The sequence below is a fragment of the Vicugna pacos genome, chromosome 6 (assembly GCF_048564905.1).
Source record: "Vicugna pacos chromosome 6, VicPac4, whole genome shotgun sequence".
Lineage (NCBI taxonomy): Eukaryota > Metazoa > Chordata > Mammalia > Artiodactyla > Camelidae > Vicugna > Vicugna pacos.
In genome coordinates this window covers 29,367,299-29,385,192 of record NC_132992.1, presented here as the reverse complement: position 1 = coordinate 29,385,192, position 17,894 = coordinate 29,367,299, and the positions used below count along the sequence as shown (strand labels likewise).

The window sequence follows — 17,894 nt, the reverse complement described above, 5'->3', positions numbered from 1 at the left end:
ACAAGAATCCTTCTTTATAATTTTATAATTTTCTTCATCTAGATCTAAACATATCCTTTTAAGTTTCTGTTGCTGTCATGAAAGAGTTCTTTTTCCCTCACTACTGTTGCCTAATTGTTTATTGATAGTATGTGGAAAGGTTATTGATTTTTTTTTTCCATCTGTCTTGTTATCAGCCTTCTACTGAATTTCTCTAGTTTGTCAGATAGACTCCCTTGGCTGGTATTAAATTGTTGATATTATAGTTTGGGAAGAGGTGGCTGGAAGTGACAGAGACAGGTTAAAACTTATTCTATCCTTTAATAAATACTTTCCTATTAAAGGAAGATTAGAAATGTTATTTCAGAAGATATTTTAATTTTCCTTTGTGTTAAATAAATATTATTTAAGTGAGAAGTAAACCAAGTTCATATTTGGCTACCTTATATGATGTGGAGTTTTTCCCTTCTCAATAAATCTTGGCCAAATGACTAAGTGCTGTTGTGAGGTAAATTTGGTTATATTAATATTAATGAGTTATGCAGATGAATAAGTTGAACATGAGGCTGATTTGGTCATTGGAACTTCCTGATAATTGATGGGTGAATTTCGAGATTGTCTTTCTTCCCTCTTATTCCAGAATAACTTTTTATGATAATGATAAATTATGTACTAATGTTTGCTGTAGAGTTATTTCTGGTAAAGAAATAAAGGAAATTTAATATTTAGTATTTACATGTTTTTCTTTCCGTTGTGAAGCAGGAACAACTACAGGAGTTTTTTTAGTACCAGTGTAGCAAGAAGAACTTTGAATGCCTGAGAACAATGGCAGTTTGTTCTTTATTTCCCATAATTTAGGCTCCACATTTGACATTTGGCAGTAGATGATTGGTCTTGGAAGGCATACTTATTCAGGATGAATTTCTGACCTTAATCTTTTTATTCACTCTCACTCAGGATTACAGTAGAAATTGATTATAGTAGAAAGCAAATGTGAGCCTTCAAACAATCGCGATACTTGGCTATCGCTCTTTCGGTTTTGTTTACCTCCCGTGGCCCCGTGGCAAAAGGCTTTTGTGTTATCTTTCCAAAATTGGTACAGGGAATTTAGCTGAATTGAGTGATATTTTTGGGAGAGCCTGGGCATGACTTGGCTTTGGGGGCCGCAGAATAGGAGAAACATCCTAGTTTCTACTTACTGTTTGCTTGGTGATGATGTTAACAACAAGTAAAATTACTAAGCACTTGCTTTTCGCTGATGGCTGCGTTAAAGCACGTTACGGACGTAGCTCATTTAATCCCCATAATCCTGTGAAGCTAGAAACTGTCATGATCCCCATTTGACAGAAAGGAAGTGGAAGCACCGGAAATATTGGCAACTTTCTTAAAGACAGATAGGCACTAACCTGGGGCCAGGATTCAAACTCAGACAGTCTAACTTCAGAGCCTGATCATTTAACCACCATAAAAGCTTAAATGTGTTATTTGTGCTTTCATTTGCCAAGATGAATATTCCTAAATTAACATCCCCAGTTTTGCTCTAGTGGCTCACTTTACTTCCTTCCTGTCTCTTTTCCCTTTTTCCTTGAAAATGAGGTCTGAGGATTTAATTCAGTATCCTCTAGGTTGACCTTGTTTTTCTCTCAGCACCCAGGTCTTCAACTTTAATAGTGTCACTGAATATTCAGTGACATAGGGTAGATAGTGTTGTTGAATTTGTTGAGCAAACCTTTGTTGATTCTTAAAAATACCATGAAATTAAAAAATGGATCTTTTAAAAAAATTTTTTTAACATTTTTTACTGAGTTATAGTCATTCTACAATGTTGTAAAAAATGGATGTTAAGGTCTCAAATGAATACTTCATGAATTTCCTTTTATACCCATGATGTCCAGTTATACCATATCCCTGTCAGCACTGGTGGTTTATATGATCAATGAATCAGACATTCTTGAGTTAGATAAGACTTACACGAAACCAGTTACCTGGTCATATAGCAGTGTCGATGAAAGACATCTCTGAGGCTGAAATTTCACTGTGATCCCTGTGGATTCTTGCCTCTGGGGACTGGATGGCAGGAGCAGTTGAGAGTGAGCTCTGAGCTCTGGTCTTGGGCCAGAGCAAACCTACCATCTTGATCGTGCTTGTCCAAGATCACGTAGTCTTCAGTGTCACCACACGTCATGATTCGTAGTCCTTGATGAGTAGACCTGCTCTGAGAACTTTAGAAAGTTTAAATATGAGCCTCCCTCAATGCTGATGGTCCTTGCGTGATGCTGATCTCTGCCATTTTATTGTGGCATCCATATCATGGCTATTTTTGTCTTCACATAGGTGGCTAGTGTGTATTTTGATGTAGTTCATAAGTATTCACCACATAAGTGCACTACTGTGAAGCCAGCCTACTATGGTCATTATGCCATTAGGGGATCCCAGGCCAGCAACCAACCCAAGAAAAGGAAAAAAATCAACCAGGTTAATTATACAAATTCACAAAAATTTTAAAGTTAAAAAGAATAAAAACGCATGTAAATTACAGGATCTAATCTTTCTCTGGAGACAGTAAGTTACCTTGAAGAGCCGTACATCTATAAATAGAATTATTAGCTTTTGAATGTCACATACAACTGTAAAAAAAAAAAAATTGACTTCCCATTTGGCAGGAGGATGGACCTCTGCAGAAAAGAAATCAAAGAAAGCACTGCCAGAATTTATTACATTTAAACATTTTAAAATACATATTGCATTTAGAAACATTGACATTTCAAATAGCTATTTTTTCCCTCATTCTCCACCAGAAGAGAGAAAAATCTTAACATCCTCTCCTAAAGAGGAGTGATAAAAACTGAAATTTTATTTTGTAACAAGATACCACTTTACAATTCAATGGCAATTCTGACATAAAGATCGTTTTAGCAAGATTACATCTTCACAATGGCAGTTAGAAATAAATGCCTAATATGTGTCATTCACTAAAATATAACTTGAGAACACAAAAGAATGCTTTGTACAAGTAAGTGGAAACAGGCGAGTGGAATAATAGGAAGGAGTCTCGGTTCCTCTCCGTGTTGGAAGCCCCGATTCGGGGGAGAAAAGACGGTCCAGACATCACATTCGGGCGAGGAAATGAAAGGATCAGGGTTGTAGACCCTGGAGTTGTGTGTTTTGGGATGGGGGCCCTGTGTGCGTAACGAGGGGGGACCCTTTCTTGTCCTTCGGTGTGGGAACTCTGTGTGTGTGGGGGGGTCATGCCATTCCATTAGCCCCTCAAAGCAGCCGGCCTCGAGCATGGGCTGAAGAACCTCAGACAGCTTGTGATTCCTTCCCTTTAGAAATCTCCATTTAATTATGCACCTGTTTTTGAAATTTCCTTGAGCAGAGATCTTCTGGCTTCTCTTTGTATTCCATCTCTACATTACCAAGACGGGAGCGTGGCATGGAAAGTGACTTTTGTCTCTTCCACTTACTACCTCTTTTCCTTGGCAAATAAGAGAGGTTCAAAACTGGAGACAGTCAACTAAACTGCAATTAAAAAAAAAAGGTGGAGGGGGAATGGAATTGGATACCGCCCCAAAAAAACCCCCAAACCCAAACCCTGGATACAGATAGATCTTCCTCAACTTAATGATAGGGTTATGTATGATAAACTCCTCAGAAGTTGAAAGTATTGTTAATTCAAAAATGCATTTACTACACTAACTTACTGAACATCATCGCTTAGCCTCTCCTACCTTAAACGTGCTCAGAACACTTAAATTAGCCTCCAGTTGGGCAAAATCACTCTCTTGGTCGTTGACCCTCATGATCGCATGGCTGCCTGGGCACTGTGACTCACTGCCCTGCCCAGCATCACCAGAGTATCAGCATATCCCCAGTCTGGGGAAAGATCAAAATTCAGAATCCAAAGTATGGCTCCTACTTAATGTGTATTGCCTTAGCACCATCATAAAGTCAGAAAATCTTAAGTTGAACCATCATAAGTTGGGGACTATCTGTATATAACCTTTTTCCCTGGCTGATCACGATCTAATCTGTTCTCACCTGAATAAAAGCTCGTCAGTTAGCGTCCTGAATTTTATTTATGATGTCATTACTGGTGACCATACAGGTTGTGCATTGTTGTCAGTGACTTTTCTTTTTAAAAAAACTTTGCTCTATTATAATTGAAGCTTATCTTAATTTCATTACTGAATATTGCTGATGAGCAACTTGAGAATCTACTCATTTCCTGAAATTTTCAGGCATATGGTAGGGATACTTTCCTCCTGTCCAGATAACTCTAACAGCCACATTATACCATTATCTAAAATTAGATTCTGTCCTTATAAATTTCAGTTAATATTCTCTGCTTTAAAAAGCATCCTTCCAAAAAATTGAATTTCTATCTGATCAAGCCTCTAGTTCTACCTACCAGTTAATTGGGAATATAAGGAATAAAAGAGCAGATTAGACAACAATATGAGAGTACAAATCAGCAAAATCTAGGAAGTATAAAAACCAACAGGTCAGACACTCTGGTTTCTTCAACAAAATGCTATGAATATTAAAAAGATTTAGGAGACATCAGCTATCGCCACTGTGGGAATTTATTTGGATTATGGTTTGAGTACATGAACTATAAAAGCCACTCATCCCTCCCTCCCCCAAAGAAACCCAGAACATTTTATGGGGATATTTAAATATTATCTGTGTATTTGGTAATATTATGATTTTAAAATTCTTGCTGTTTTACATATGATAATATTATTGTTATATTATTAAAAAGAGACCTTACACTTTAGAAGAAGAGACCAAAGTTTAAAAAAAAAAAAAGCGTGCCATTTAGTTAATATGCAGAAAGCCGCAGATGGGGGGCTAAATTTGCAGGTGTGAGTGTTTAAAACAAATAGGCCATTAACTTGCTGAATTCTGCCCACTGACATCTCCTGGAAAGACAGCAAACCTGAAATGGAGCTGGTTAATTATGTCAAAAATAATTGCTAAAACTTGCCAAATGGAATTTGGTAAACAGATTCATTCCACTGGCACCTTGCCTAGCCAGTTTCTCATATGGTGGTTGTAAAAAGATTTAGAAGATTAATTCTTGCTTCAAAATAGCAAAAACACAAACATTTATTGCCATCATCCTACTCTCAAAACATAAGAGATACACTGATGATTTAGAGAGAGTACTCCGATAGTTCACTGGTGCAAATTCTACTTTGGGTTTTGAAACCTTGAAAAAAAATATTGCTATTTGACAATACCCATGAAAAGCAAAATATTTATTTTGAGTATGCAGAAAAACACAAACATGATCATCACACTGGGAACACTGTAGAGATAGCATCCAAACAACAGATGTTTCTATGTAGATAATCCACTGATGTTCCTCCCAGTTAACAATAAACATACTCTGAGAAGTTTTAAGTGAAGCTTTTGGAAATTCAGTCACATTTTAATTATGTCAGGGACTCAATATCTAAGTGAATCCGTTTATCATGGTTCATAGTTCAACTTCTCAAATTACTGTCCTATAATTTTGTGTTTTTGTCTATCAGATTTTCTTAAAACTCAGCTGTTGTTTAGATGTGAAATGGAAACGTGAGATAAAAGAAAGCCAAGTACACTCTAAGGCAGGTGTAAATAATGAGTATCAACACCCTTACTACTGACTTTCTCAAACAGATCCATCTAATATAAGGCAATTTGTGACTTTACAATAAAAGCAGTGCTTACAATTCGCGTCAATACTGCCAGGACCCAAAAAAGTGCCCATCGAAATTTGTTCAGTAAAAACAAACAGGCTTTTTCTGTTTCTTTGTGCCACACTTAAGCATTATATACTTGTCAACTATCATCAAAATATGTACTGGCCATCTGTCTATTTGAGGGGAAAAAACAGCCATGAAATGGCTATTTACCAAGTGAAATGGCAGAGTTGGGAAGGCTGGAAGTTAAATGTGGTCAAAACAGAGGCCGAGGTTCATAGTGAGGGATTGGATCAGGAAAGGTGCCAATCAGAACAACTGTGTCTTAAATTGCTAAAGTCTTGGAGACGGGGTTCAGTAGCCAACGTCAGATGCCCACGTTAGACCCTGTGGGCATCTCAGAGCAGGAACAGAGCCAGGAGGGTGAACGTCACCTCGTGGCCGATCTGAAACAGGAGACGGGCTGATGGTGTTATTAGGTGCGGTGTGTGCTCCTCAGGACCATTCTGTCTCTCACAGTGTCTCCTGTTCCTTCTATCACTGACAATGTAAAGGTCTGCTTTCCAGATTAGCGACCCTGGATGGTCATTAGGGAAGTGGCATGATCTTAGGCATAGAGGTTTTCCTTTGCCCACGTTAGTTAGGATAGCTTACCAAATTCCTCCGCTGCTTATTTGGATTCCTCCTTCTCAAGAATGGCTCGGCAGTGCGGTGCGGGGCGGGCGGGCACTGGCATCCAGCCACAGAATTGTTAGCTAGAGCAACGCAGTGCCCTGTGCAGACAAGGAGAGCTTCTGCATCTTCCACCCTCTTTGTTTTGGAGGTGACAGTTTGACAGACCTTGCTATTTTATTTAATTTTTTTCTGTTTCGTATTGTTTAATCTATAAACGGGGAAGATAGCTGTCACTTGAGAATCAGTGCATGTGTGGGTACTCACGTGAAAAAGTGTTTAATGGACGGGAATTAGGGCTAGTTGAGTTCCACAAGGCCTGGTTATCCTTGTGGAATACTCGTGGTTGAAGAATGCTGATCACAGAGAGGTAGGCCCCAGCCTTCTCTTCAGTCTCCTCTCGCCTCCTCACCCCTCACCACACGGGGGTCCCACTGGCCTGCCTTCTGCTCCTCATGGCCGGACCCCCTTCTGTCTGGAAGCCTCTGCGCATGGGCTTCCTCTGGGGAGATGTTGCCCTACCAGGCTCGCTCCAGGTGTACGCAAAAGCTAGATTAAGAGTTTCAAAACAAAAGGAATCTGGGACATGAAGAAGTTCACCAAAACTGACTTCCGCAGGCTCCACGTTGCTTCCGTGAGTTGACGCCAGTGAAAGTCTATTGACGAAAGTTCTCCTGTCTTCAGTTTGGGTGGTACTCGTGCTTGCCAGAGCTGCTCACTTGGAGATTTTATGAAGATTGTGCTTATGAGCAGTGAATTCTATTAGGAAAAACTTTATATGATTATTTTAAAATAAAAAGGTTTTATAGAGTCTTATGAGTGAGAGTAGAAACTAGAAGTAGAGAAGAGCAGTCAGAAGCTAAAGGTGTGGATATGAATTTGGATTTTATACTAAGATATGAATTAGTATCAGAATTGCAGTGAACTGAGCTGAGTTTACAGTAAGAAAATGAGACAAATCAAAGATAATGGGTAAGACTTATTCTTTCTTTCTTTTATTATTTTTTATTTTTTTAATTTTTTAACATTTTTTCATTGAGTTATAGTTATACTACAATGTTGTGTCAAATTCCAGTGTAGAGCACAATTTTTCAGTTATATATGAATATACATATATTGTCACATTCTCTTTTGCTGTGAGCCACCACAAGATCCTGTATATGTTTCCCTGTGCTACACAGTACAATCTTGTTTATCTATTCTACATTTTGAAATCCCAGTCCCTTCCCACCCCTGTCTCCCTGGCAACCACAAGTTTGTATTCTGTGTCTATGAGTCTGTTTCTGTTTTGTATTTATGTTTTTTTGTTGTTCCTTTTTTTTTTTTTTTTTTAGATTCTACATATGAGAGATCTCATATGGTATTTTTCTTTCTCTTTCTGGCTTACTTCACTTAGAATGACATTTTCCAGTAACATCCATGTTACTGCAAATGGTGTTATGCTGTCAGTTTTTATGGCTGAATAGTATTCCATTGTATAAATACACCACAGCTTCTTTATCCAGTTATCTGCTGATGGACATTTAGGCTGTTTCCATGTCTTGGCTATTGTATTGTAGTGCTGCTATGAGCATTGGGGTGCAAGTGTCATTTTGAAGTAGGGTTCCTTCTGGATCTATGCCCAGGAGTGGGGTTCCTGGGTCATATGGGAAGTCTATTCCTAGTCTTTTGAGGAATCTCCATACTGTTTTCCACAGTGGCTGCACCAAACTGCATTCCCACCAGCAGTGTAGGAGGGTTCCCTTTTCTCCACAGCCTCTCCAGCATTTGTCATTTGTGGACTTTTGAATGATGACCATTCTGACAGGTGTGAGGTGATACCTCAACATAGTTTTGATTTGCATTTCTCTGATAATGAGTGATACTGAGCATTTTTTCATGTGCCTATTGATCATTTGTATTTCTTCCTTGGAGAATTGCTTGTTTAGGTCTTCTGCCCATTTTTGGATTGGGTTGTTTGTTTGTTTCTTATTAAGTCATATGAGCTGCTTATATATTCAGGAGATCAAGCCTTTGTCAGTTTCATTTGCAAAAGTGTTTTCCCATTCCGTAGGTTGTCTTTTTGTTTTACTTATGGTTTCCTTTGCTGTGCAGAAGCTTGTAAGTTTCATTAGGTCCCATTTGTTTATTCTTGCTTTTATTTCTGTTGCTTGGGTAGACTGCCCTAGGAGTGCATTTTTGAGATATATGTGAGATAATGTTTTGCCTATATTTTCTTCTAGGAGGTTTATTGTATCTTGTCTTATGTTTAAGTCTTTGATCCATTTTGAGTTTACTTTTGTGTATGGTGTAAGGGAGTGTTCTAGCTTCACTGATTTACATGCTGCTGTCCAGTTTTCCCAGCACCATTTGCTGAAGAGACTGTCTTTATTCCATTGTATATTCTTGCCTCCTTTGTCGAAGATTAGTTGACCAAAAGTTTGTGGGTTCATTTCTGGGTTCTCTATTCTGTTCCATTGGTCCATATGTCTGTTTTTGTACCAATACCATGCTGTCTTGATTACTGTAGCTCTGTAGTATTGTCTGAAGTCTGGGAGAGTTATTCCTCTAGACTCTTTCTTCAGTAATGCTTTGGCAATTCTAGGTCTTTTGTGGTTCCATATTAGTTTTATTATGATTTGTTCTAGTTCTGTGAAATATGTCCTGGGTAATTTGATAGGCATTGCGTTAAATCTGTAGGTTGCCTTGGGCAGTATGACCATTTTAACAGTATTGATTCTTGCAATCCAGGAGCGTGGGATAGCTTTCCATTTTTTTAAGTCTTTTAAAATGTCCTTCATCAGTGGTTTATAGTTTTCCGTGTGTAAGTCTTTCACCACCTTGGTTAGATTTACTCCTAGGTATTTTATTACTTGGGTGCCATTTTAAAGGGGATTGTTTCTTTACTTTCTTTTTCTGTTGATTCATCATTAGTGTAAAGAAATGCAAGGACTTACTCTTTAAATATGAGACTCTGGCATACATTTAACCAGTAAGCAACAAACTGAAAGCACCCTTATATTCCTGATAGAAAAGGGTTCATTTTCTCTCAAAAACCCCACAGTATTGTCTGAGGGCATGCTTTGAGCCTCCTGCCTCATCATGGGATTACAGTGTTTGGAGATTTTGTTTAACGTTAACCTTGATGGAGAACTTTAGTTGTAAGAAGAAAACAGATGGATTAAGGTAGAACTAATACTATGTTTGAGAGACGTGTAAGAGGTCATAGGGATAGACAGACTTTCATTTTCTTTCCTATACTGAGTACTTTTTTGAAAGAGTGAGGAGTGGATGACCTGCCAGGAAATTCGGGGCAAGTATGACTCTGCTGTGGGACCAAGCTACAGACAGTTTTGCAGTGACCCATGGAAAGGACAGTGTCATTCTCCCAGTGGGGCTGTGCTTTTCTTGGACAGCTGCACTGAAAGTGTGTTTGAGTGTGTGTTTGAATTTGAGCAGCTTCCTGCAGATCCAGGCTGTTTTCCAGATAATGATGATTTGGCATTGATCTAGCTTTCCTTTTCATCTCTTCCCTCTGGAAGCGAATTGTATGTCTTTGCCAGACTGCTGATGGCATTGGATGGCAGCCTGCTACTTAAGGTATTAGACCTGGAATCTTAGATCATATTTTTGATGGTTTTCACCAGCTGTGATAACCAATGAAGTCAATATCTTGGGTGTCAGATAGGTTATAAATAAAAAACAAATAAGCTGTTCAGTGGGCTAAATCTTTTTTGAGGAAATTAACACCATAAGTATATAATTATATGTGTCTGTATGTTTAAAACAAAGAGAGTGCAAACCCTTCTACAGCTTTGGGGAAGGATTTTAAATTTCCTTTCAATTTCTTTTGTTGTTATTGTTTGTTTTGTTTTGTTTTGTTTTGTTTTGTTTTTTTGTTTTGTTTTGTTTGATACTTCCCTCTTGTCTCGTTCAACTTTAGGATTTGAGAGAAAGGAGAACAGGCAGTGTGTCTTCTGTGTTTATATTATTAGCACCCAATAGTGTTTGGCATGTAGTTGTGCCAAAAAATACATGAAAGATGAGAAAAATGAATAAATTTAATAAATGAATTGTTACTCCTGAGTCGTTCTTGCTTAACTTCACATTATGCCCATTTCCCCTGAGAAGGGTAGTAAACAGTGTTTGTTTTTGTCAAAAGACCTTGCATTGTGCTGGAAATGAGAATTTCATCCCACAGTCACTTCATAACAGAATTGGAAAAAAATGTTGAAAGGCATGTATTGTCTAAAATTAATTTTAATTACAGTTTGAGTAGTTTGGATGTTACAAATATTTCCCTGAAATAATTGGAGACAACTCATAGTTGGGTGAGTACAGTCACAAACTAGCAACTGACCCTTATTAACTACCTGCCTCTTGGGTAGGACCCTCTGGTAATTTGCCACAGAGATTAGTTGCTTCCCCACCCCATATTCATTTTCCCTTTTCCTCCTTGAACCCCTGAGTGTTTCCTGGGCACACAGCCATCTGGGAAGAAATCCATTCTCCTGTGATCCTTGTGGCTTGATAAAACGATAGATCCTGTTCTGGCCAAGAGAGAAATGATGGAAATGTCCTGTGGCAGTTTCCAGGAAAGCTTAACAGACAGGTGGTGCAGACTTTTGGCCTTTTTTCCTCCAACTCTTCTCCCATCTTGCTGTCTGGAGTTTTGGTGGCTGTCATCTTGGATCACAGCAAGAAGGGCCTCCTGGGAGTGGCAGAGCAGTGAACTGGAAGGAGCCTGGGCCACCCTACCAGCCTTTGACCACCCAAGTTGCAACTTCACGTAGCTGACAGAAATACAGCCTTGTATTTTGTTGAAGCCGTAATTTCTCAGATCTCTGTTATGTGCAGCCAGACATAATCTTCACTGACACCATTTTACTACAGATCAGTTCTAGGGTCTTATGAGTTCATTGTCCATCTGAAGATTAATCTCCTTATTCTTTTCTTTATTCAGCCCGGTCTTAACATTTGCTGTCATCTTGGAGTTCTGTGCCAGGGTTTGATGTTGGTCTTGTTTCGGAAAATAATTGATCTGAGAAGTTTGACTAGATTGTCTGCTGTGGTACAGGGTTAACACAGAATACTCACCAACTATTTTGGGGAAAACCAGCTGGATTCTAAATTCCAGAATGTCCTCATCATCCTTTGCTCATAAAGCCTAGAACCCTTTGATAGTACCCAAGTGTGTTTGGCGTTTCCTTCAACATAATCCATGCAGATGGGGAAACAACACATTAGGGGCGCTGGGAAGAGAGGCACATCCTATTATGTAGTGCTCAATGTGGATACTTGATGCTCAGGGGCCTTGGGGGCCCCACACCTGGTGAGAAATCTAATTAGAAGTCACTATTGAGCAGGAGGAGATAGTTTTCTTAACTCTCTTGTTCTTTGGGCTCAACCTAACTTTTTTATTCATCACTATAGTGGCTTGTATAGTCTTCCTCACAAAGACCAAAGTGTTGTTAGCTGTTGCCTTCAGGGTAAATGTTGAAGTGCTTGACACCTGCATCTAGAAAGGCTCATCCGTGGGAGCTAGGAGCTAGGGATGCCAAGGGCTTGTTCTGTCCTGTAGGCTGAACTGTGCATCGTCCCTGGATTGATCTGCGTCAGCCTGTGGATTTAGGACCCACCTTGACCTTCAAAATATGCCATCTCTCCTAGATGGGATAGAGAAATTCAAACGGAAGAGAGGGTACGTTTCATTTTCTACAGCAGCCATTGTGTTGATCAGGGGGACACATTCTCTTTCTATGAAGACTGTGAACTTGTCAACCTATAAAGTTTGTTAGTGATTTCCCATAGACACGGTGGCCTGGTTGAGGGCATAGTCTAAGGGGGCTGTGGGGGACATAAAGGAAGGCGATTGTGATACAGAAAAGCCAGGAAAATGGAGCTTAAAATGTAGTACTCACACCCGTCTTGACTTTCTAGAGTTGGTTTCTGAAAGGATACACCGCAGTGGTCTGGGCCAATTTTACAAGGAACAGATCCAAACACTTAGGACAGATGTTACTTACGGGGATTGCCACTCCTAAGTCATTGGAACTGGGTATGATGCGCCTTGGGCACATTTTCCATCTTTCCCGCTCATTCTTTGCATACATGTGATCTGTAGTGTTGAAACTGAACGTCTTTGCAGGTTTCTCTTTGCCCAGAGAAAGAGCGTCCCTTTGTGATCTGCCTGAGCTTCCACTGGAGAGCTCTGTGGTCAAGTTCTTTTACCTGGCTGAGGTCTAATGTGGCTGAAGGGGTAAGACTAAAATCCAAAGCTGTGTTATCTATGGCTAGCTGGTAAGTTTTTGGAAAACATGTTGGTTTTGTGGAATTCTAGTAAGTTTAGTGTCCGCTTTGTCACTGAACATGAGACGTGTTAGACGGGCTTGAGAAATCAGGCCGAGTGAGAATCCTGGGTGTTATCATGCTGTGACAGCTGGCACGTCTCCTTTATTCCTCTGATGCTACCACTGTTAGAATACCTAGGGTTCTATAAAGACATTTATTTTTTTAAAAGTACTTATTTAAAGGAACCCCTGAAATGATTCCTTTCCTAAAATGAAGAATTCTTTGTTGTTGAGTTTGGATTTTCGTATCTTCAGACGTTGTAAACATCTCAAAGACTAGCATATCAAATGTTATTAAATATTTATTGAGTATCTGTTTTTGTTTTCAGGAACTCAGATAGCTGAGAAGCCTGGTGGGAATGGTGGAAGGAGCTTTATTAGTTATAGTTGTAATAGTAAGTGTTAGGAGCCAGGAGGTCGTGGTGTCCAGCCGTTAACTGGCTGGTCCGGCCCTTGAGCGTCTCTGGACCTGAGGTTCTTTATTCTATAAAGTGGCGGTTACAGTGAGTGATGTCTGGTGTTCTGGCTTTTGAGATCTGTGGCTGCTTTGTCTTAAACGCATTCTGAGGTGGTCTTCCCTCTTAAGGAATTTCAGCTTTTTTCTAGATTTCCTTACTTCTGTTTGGCTCAGTTCCAACCATAACATGTGCTTGTTGTTTACAAAGGAAAATGCAACTGGGAAATGTATTGTGCAGAAAGGAAAAGTCTCCTTCAATCCTGCCCTATGAGAGAGAGTCATCCTTATAATAGGTATATAATAATCTCGACTTATTTCTATGCATATGTAGTATTTTTGTGATATATATATGTGCAGATATGTGTGTGTGTATATATATATCTTATTTATGCTGTACTAAAACTTGATCTTTTCATGTAACTGTAGAGATAATGAGCATCTTTTTTTTTTAAATTAAGGTATAATTGACATATAACATTAGTTTCAGGTGTACAATATAATGATTCAGTATTTATATATATTGCAAAATGATCGCCACAGTAAGTCTAGTTAATATCCATCACCATACATAGTTAAAATATTTTTTCCTGCAATGAGAACTTTTAAGATCTATTCTCTTAGCAACCTACAGTCATGCAATACCGTATTATTAACTATAGTCACCATGCTGTACATTACATAAACTACTGTTTTTTTTTTTTTTTTTAACTGGTGGGACTGGAGATTGAACCCAGGACCTCATGCATGCTGAGCACATGCTCTACACTGAGCTATACCCACCCTCCTAAACTACTGTGTTTTTACAATGACCTCATAGAATATCACTAACTGAATTTTGGAGGCACACCAAATATGCATTTTGGCCAAAATATCAAGCGTTAAATCATATTCAGCTGAAGCTAAAGCTAAATATCACTGTCATAGAATGGACGTGTTGGAATACATGAAAAAAAATCTGAAATTTCAACAAAACTGTTCCAGTGTTATATAAGTGTTTGGTAGCCAGATTTATTTTGACATTATACAGACTTTCCAATTTCTCACCCCTGCCTGCTGTTAGGTTGTTCCTGCCACCACTATACTGTGCTCCACGTTTGTGACACTGGACAGATGGTAGCTTGGCTGGGGTAGGGAGGGGAGCACCATGCTGGCGGGCTGGTTCTGCCAGAACAGAATACTACTGAGGGCAGTGGTACCTAAGCTTGTTGTCCTCTGTGTTAGTAACTAGATAAAGACTAGGGTAATGGGTCAGGTGAAGCCTTATCTCCTCGTGAACCCTAAGACTTGGAGATTTGTTTGATGATCATGAGTTTCATTGAAGGAATCCCCAGCATTGAAGCATCGTGCGCTGCTTGAAATGTTCTATTTGCAGAAGCATACTCAAGATCACGTACCTCACTTTCTGACATTTTTGCTGCTTTGCACAATTAGTTGATTGAGAAAATCTGTCATTAATTCTGGCTCCAGAAATGTGGTAGTAGAGCAATGTTGCTGACTTTCAAGATACAACAGAATTGTTTCAGTTATCAGCTGTGTCTCAGCTTTCATGGTGCACACACCATCTTTAGCACTGTTGCTGGAATAGAATGACATGAGACTTTTTATCATGTAGGAAAAATGTGAGCTCTCAAGGTACATCAGTTTCATTTAAATCCCCTCCCTCCACCTTTTTTTTTTTTTGCAGATTCTAGTGAATAAATTACTTCCTAATAAACAACCATTGGACTTAGCAGGCCTGCCTCTTTGGTAGTCCTGTCTGCAAAGCAAGATATTATGGGATCCTTGTTACCATTGTTCAAGCAGCCTACATAACAGACACTAGCTGCTCCTCCGTCTTGTTTGAGGATATTGTAAAAGTACCCAGTGAAGTAGTTCCACAGCCTCTTAGACATCATGAAATTAGTCTTCGGCTAAAGGAGAAGGAGGAAGAAAGCGCTAGGCTCCTTTTATGATTTCTGGTTCTGTTCGTTACACCGCGCTCTACTTAATTTCTGAACACACAGCTGATGAGTGTGACCAAAACTTCGAACGCCTATGACTCCAAAGGCACTCACACTTCACCATGTTTGTTCCATTGTCAACAATAGTTGGCTGTCCCTGTTCCTTCCTGGTTTCCATTCTACACTTCTTCATATTAGTGTAAGAGACCAGGACCTCCCTCAGCAAGCAAGTAAAGCAGGAGCAGGGTTGAATGCATTGTTTTTGTTTTTGTTTTTTGTTTTTTTAAGTTGAAGTACAGTCGGTTACAATGTGTCAATTTCTGGTATACAGCACAATGTCCCAGTCATGCATCTACATGCGTATATTCATTTTCATATTCTTTTTCATTAAAGGTTATTACAAGATATTGAATATAGTTCCCTGTGCTATAGAGAAGAAACTTTTTAAAAATCTAGTTTTATATACAGTGGCTAACATTTGCAAGTCTCAAGCTCCCAAATTTATCCCTTCCCACCTCCTTTCCCCTGGTAACCATAAGATCGTTTACTATGTCTGTGAGTCTGTTCGAGTGTATTGTTAATGCACCGTCCTGTCTTAAAGGTCTCCACTTGTTTCTGCACGTCCCACTGTTTGATGTACAGAATGTAGGAGCAGCCCGTTGCCCAATACCCACGTTGTTTTTGTACACGTCTCCACATAACTCAAGAAGAAGAATTTGGTAACGTTTTCCGGAAGTACTCTTGATTCTAGGATTCATAATCTTGACAAGTCTGGAGCTTGGCATTCTTTAATAGTTATTTAACCAGCTTTTTTCCCCCCAAACTAGCCTCTCTATGCTTTCTTTATTAAGATTTAAAAATTATCTTCTTGTGGAGTTTCATTTTTGTAAACAAAACGTGTTCAAAGTATCTTATTTTTCTCAAACATTTTTTTCTTTGTGTTTTTATGTGTATATTTTGTATGTCAAAAATTACCTCATGAGTGTCACTGTCATTTTTATAGTTTTTCTATTTTTGAGATGTTTATATTGCAAAATCACAAAATGCGTGACTGGTAACTCCAGCATGTTAACCTTTGTGGAATTTTTTCCCTTATTGTCTCTTATTTTTTATTTGTTTTCTCCCCTCTCTTAGTTTTCTGTTGTTTTGGTCTTATCTCCTGATATACCTGATGGCTTTTAATGAATTTTGGGCACTGTGTATAAAATATGCTAGAGATAATTCTAGGCTATTGATAATGTCATTTTCCCCCCAAAAGAATGTATCTTTCGCTTCTTGTAGTCAGAATCAGAAATTGAGCTGATTCACTGCTTTGCCTCGTGCTTTGGGAGGCTGGCCTGTTCCTCATTCTGAGATGTGGTTATCAGGGGCCTCACCCCTGGACCCTGAACTCCAGTTTTTGTCCACCCAGTGCCATAGGACTAGCCGAAACTCTCCGCAGCTTCACAGCCTCCTGGTTGTTACTTTATGCTCAGTTTTTCAGTCTCTCGGGCATCACCTTGGAAACTAACAAATGCCTTAGAGGGAAAAGCAGTTCTAAACGTTAGACTTACCTCCCTGTGCTTCTGTTCTGTCTGGGACCTTTGTCCCTCACTTCCTTGCTGCCTCGGTACCTCTCTAATGTCTTCAGATAGATTTTTGTGTGTCTGTCCCAGTGTTCCTAGTTGTTTCCAGCAAAGAGAATTGCTTTGCAATAAGCTCTTTAGCCACTGTTGGAATCTTAACCTGTATTTGAAGTTGAATATTTGGATGTCAAAAATAAATACATAGAGCATGCCTCAGGGCATCACTGTTATCTTGTGCTGATTACATATTATAAGATGTGTGCAATCATAGGATCATTTATAATGTAGAAGTTCAGGCATGCCAAAAATAACACTATTGAATGAGGCATTGTTTGACCAAGTTTTGTTTTATTTTGGTTTTGGTTTTTTGGTTTTTTGTTTTGAAAAGACTAAGTTTTAAAAATCTACCAGATTGATTTTTAATTTATTCATTATTTATTTCACATATATATTAACTGCTTGCATTTTTTATTCTCTCCCCTTTTCCTGTTTACCACCTAGGTGCTTTGTTCTGATTAATTTGCAAAAGCTCTTCTTTTGTAAGAGAAAGGCTCTTTGCCTATATGTGCTGCAAATGTTTATCATTAGCAAATATGGTTTCTTGGACTATTACATTTTCGGGTTTTTAGGGGCTTTTTTGTAGCCTTTCTATAGTCCTTTTAAAATATTAATATTGCACAGATATTTATAAGGAAAGTGCCCCCATCTAATCACAGTATGTACATGTACACGTACACTTACATCCACAGGCACAGACAAGACCTTATAAATATTATTCAGCTCCTTTCTATCATAATTTTGAGGGATCACATTAATTTGGCACAAGGGTACTGATTTTTCCCTTTCTCATGGTGAAGAGTGATGTTCTTGGTCTTTTTTACCTTGAATTTGATCTTGTCCAGTGTTAAGGTGTGATCTATGTGTTTTGTAAATGCTGGGGGTATGGTGTGGGTTCTGATTTTATCTTTCTCTTTAATTGGAATTCTTCACTTCTTTTTCCTCTCTTTTAAGTTAGAAATAAAGAATAGATTCTCTGGTTAAGTAACCTGAGAGGTGTCAGAGGAGGAGGAAGTGGGCCTGTCCCTGAGTCTTGAAGTATAAATAGGATACGAATGAGGAGAAGAGTGCAGGTTTTCTAGACCAGAGGAAAGATTAAAAAAGAAATGAGGATAGGATGGAAAATGAAATATGTGTAGGATGTGAACAAAGGGCTGACTGAAAGTCTGAAGAAATAGGAAGTAAATGTGGGTTAATGAGGCGGG

The 17,894-nt window shown here is 38.9% G+C and overlaps 1 protein-coding gene and 1 long non-coding RNA gene across 2 annotated transcripts in view; both read left to right on the top strand.

Annotated features, from left to right (window-relative positions):
* AVEN (apoptosis and caspase activation inhibitor) overlaps positions 1–17,894 on the top strand; it is a 154,500-nt gene that overhangs the window by 126,071 nt on the left and 10,535 nt on the right. The gene's annotated exons all lie outside the window — the stretch shown is intronic.
* Positions 11,513–13,421, top strand: LOC140696843 (uncharacterized). Its single transcript, XR_012073405.1, has 3 exons — positions 11,513–11,652; positions 11,902–12,021; positions 13,336–13,421. It is a non-coding gene; the product is annotated as an uncharacterized lncRNA (long non-coding RNA).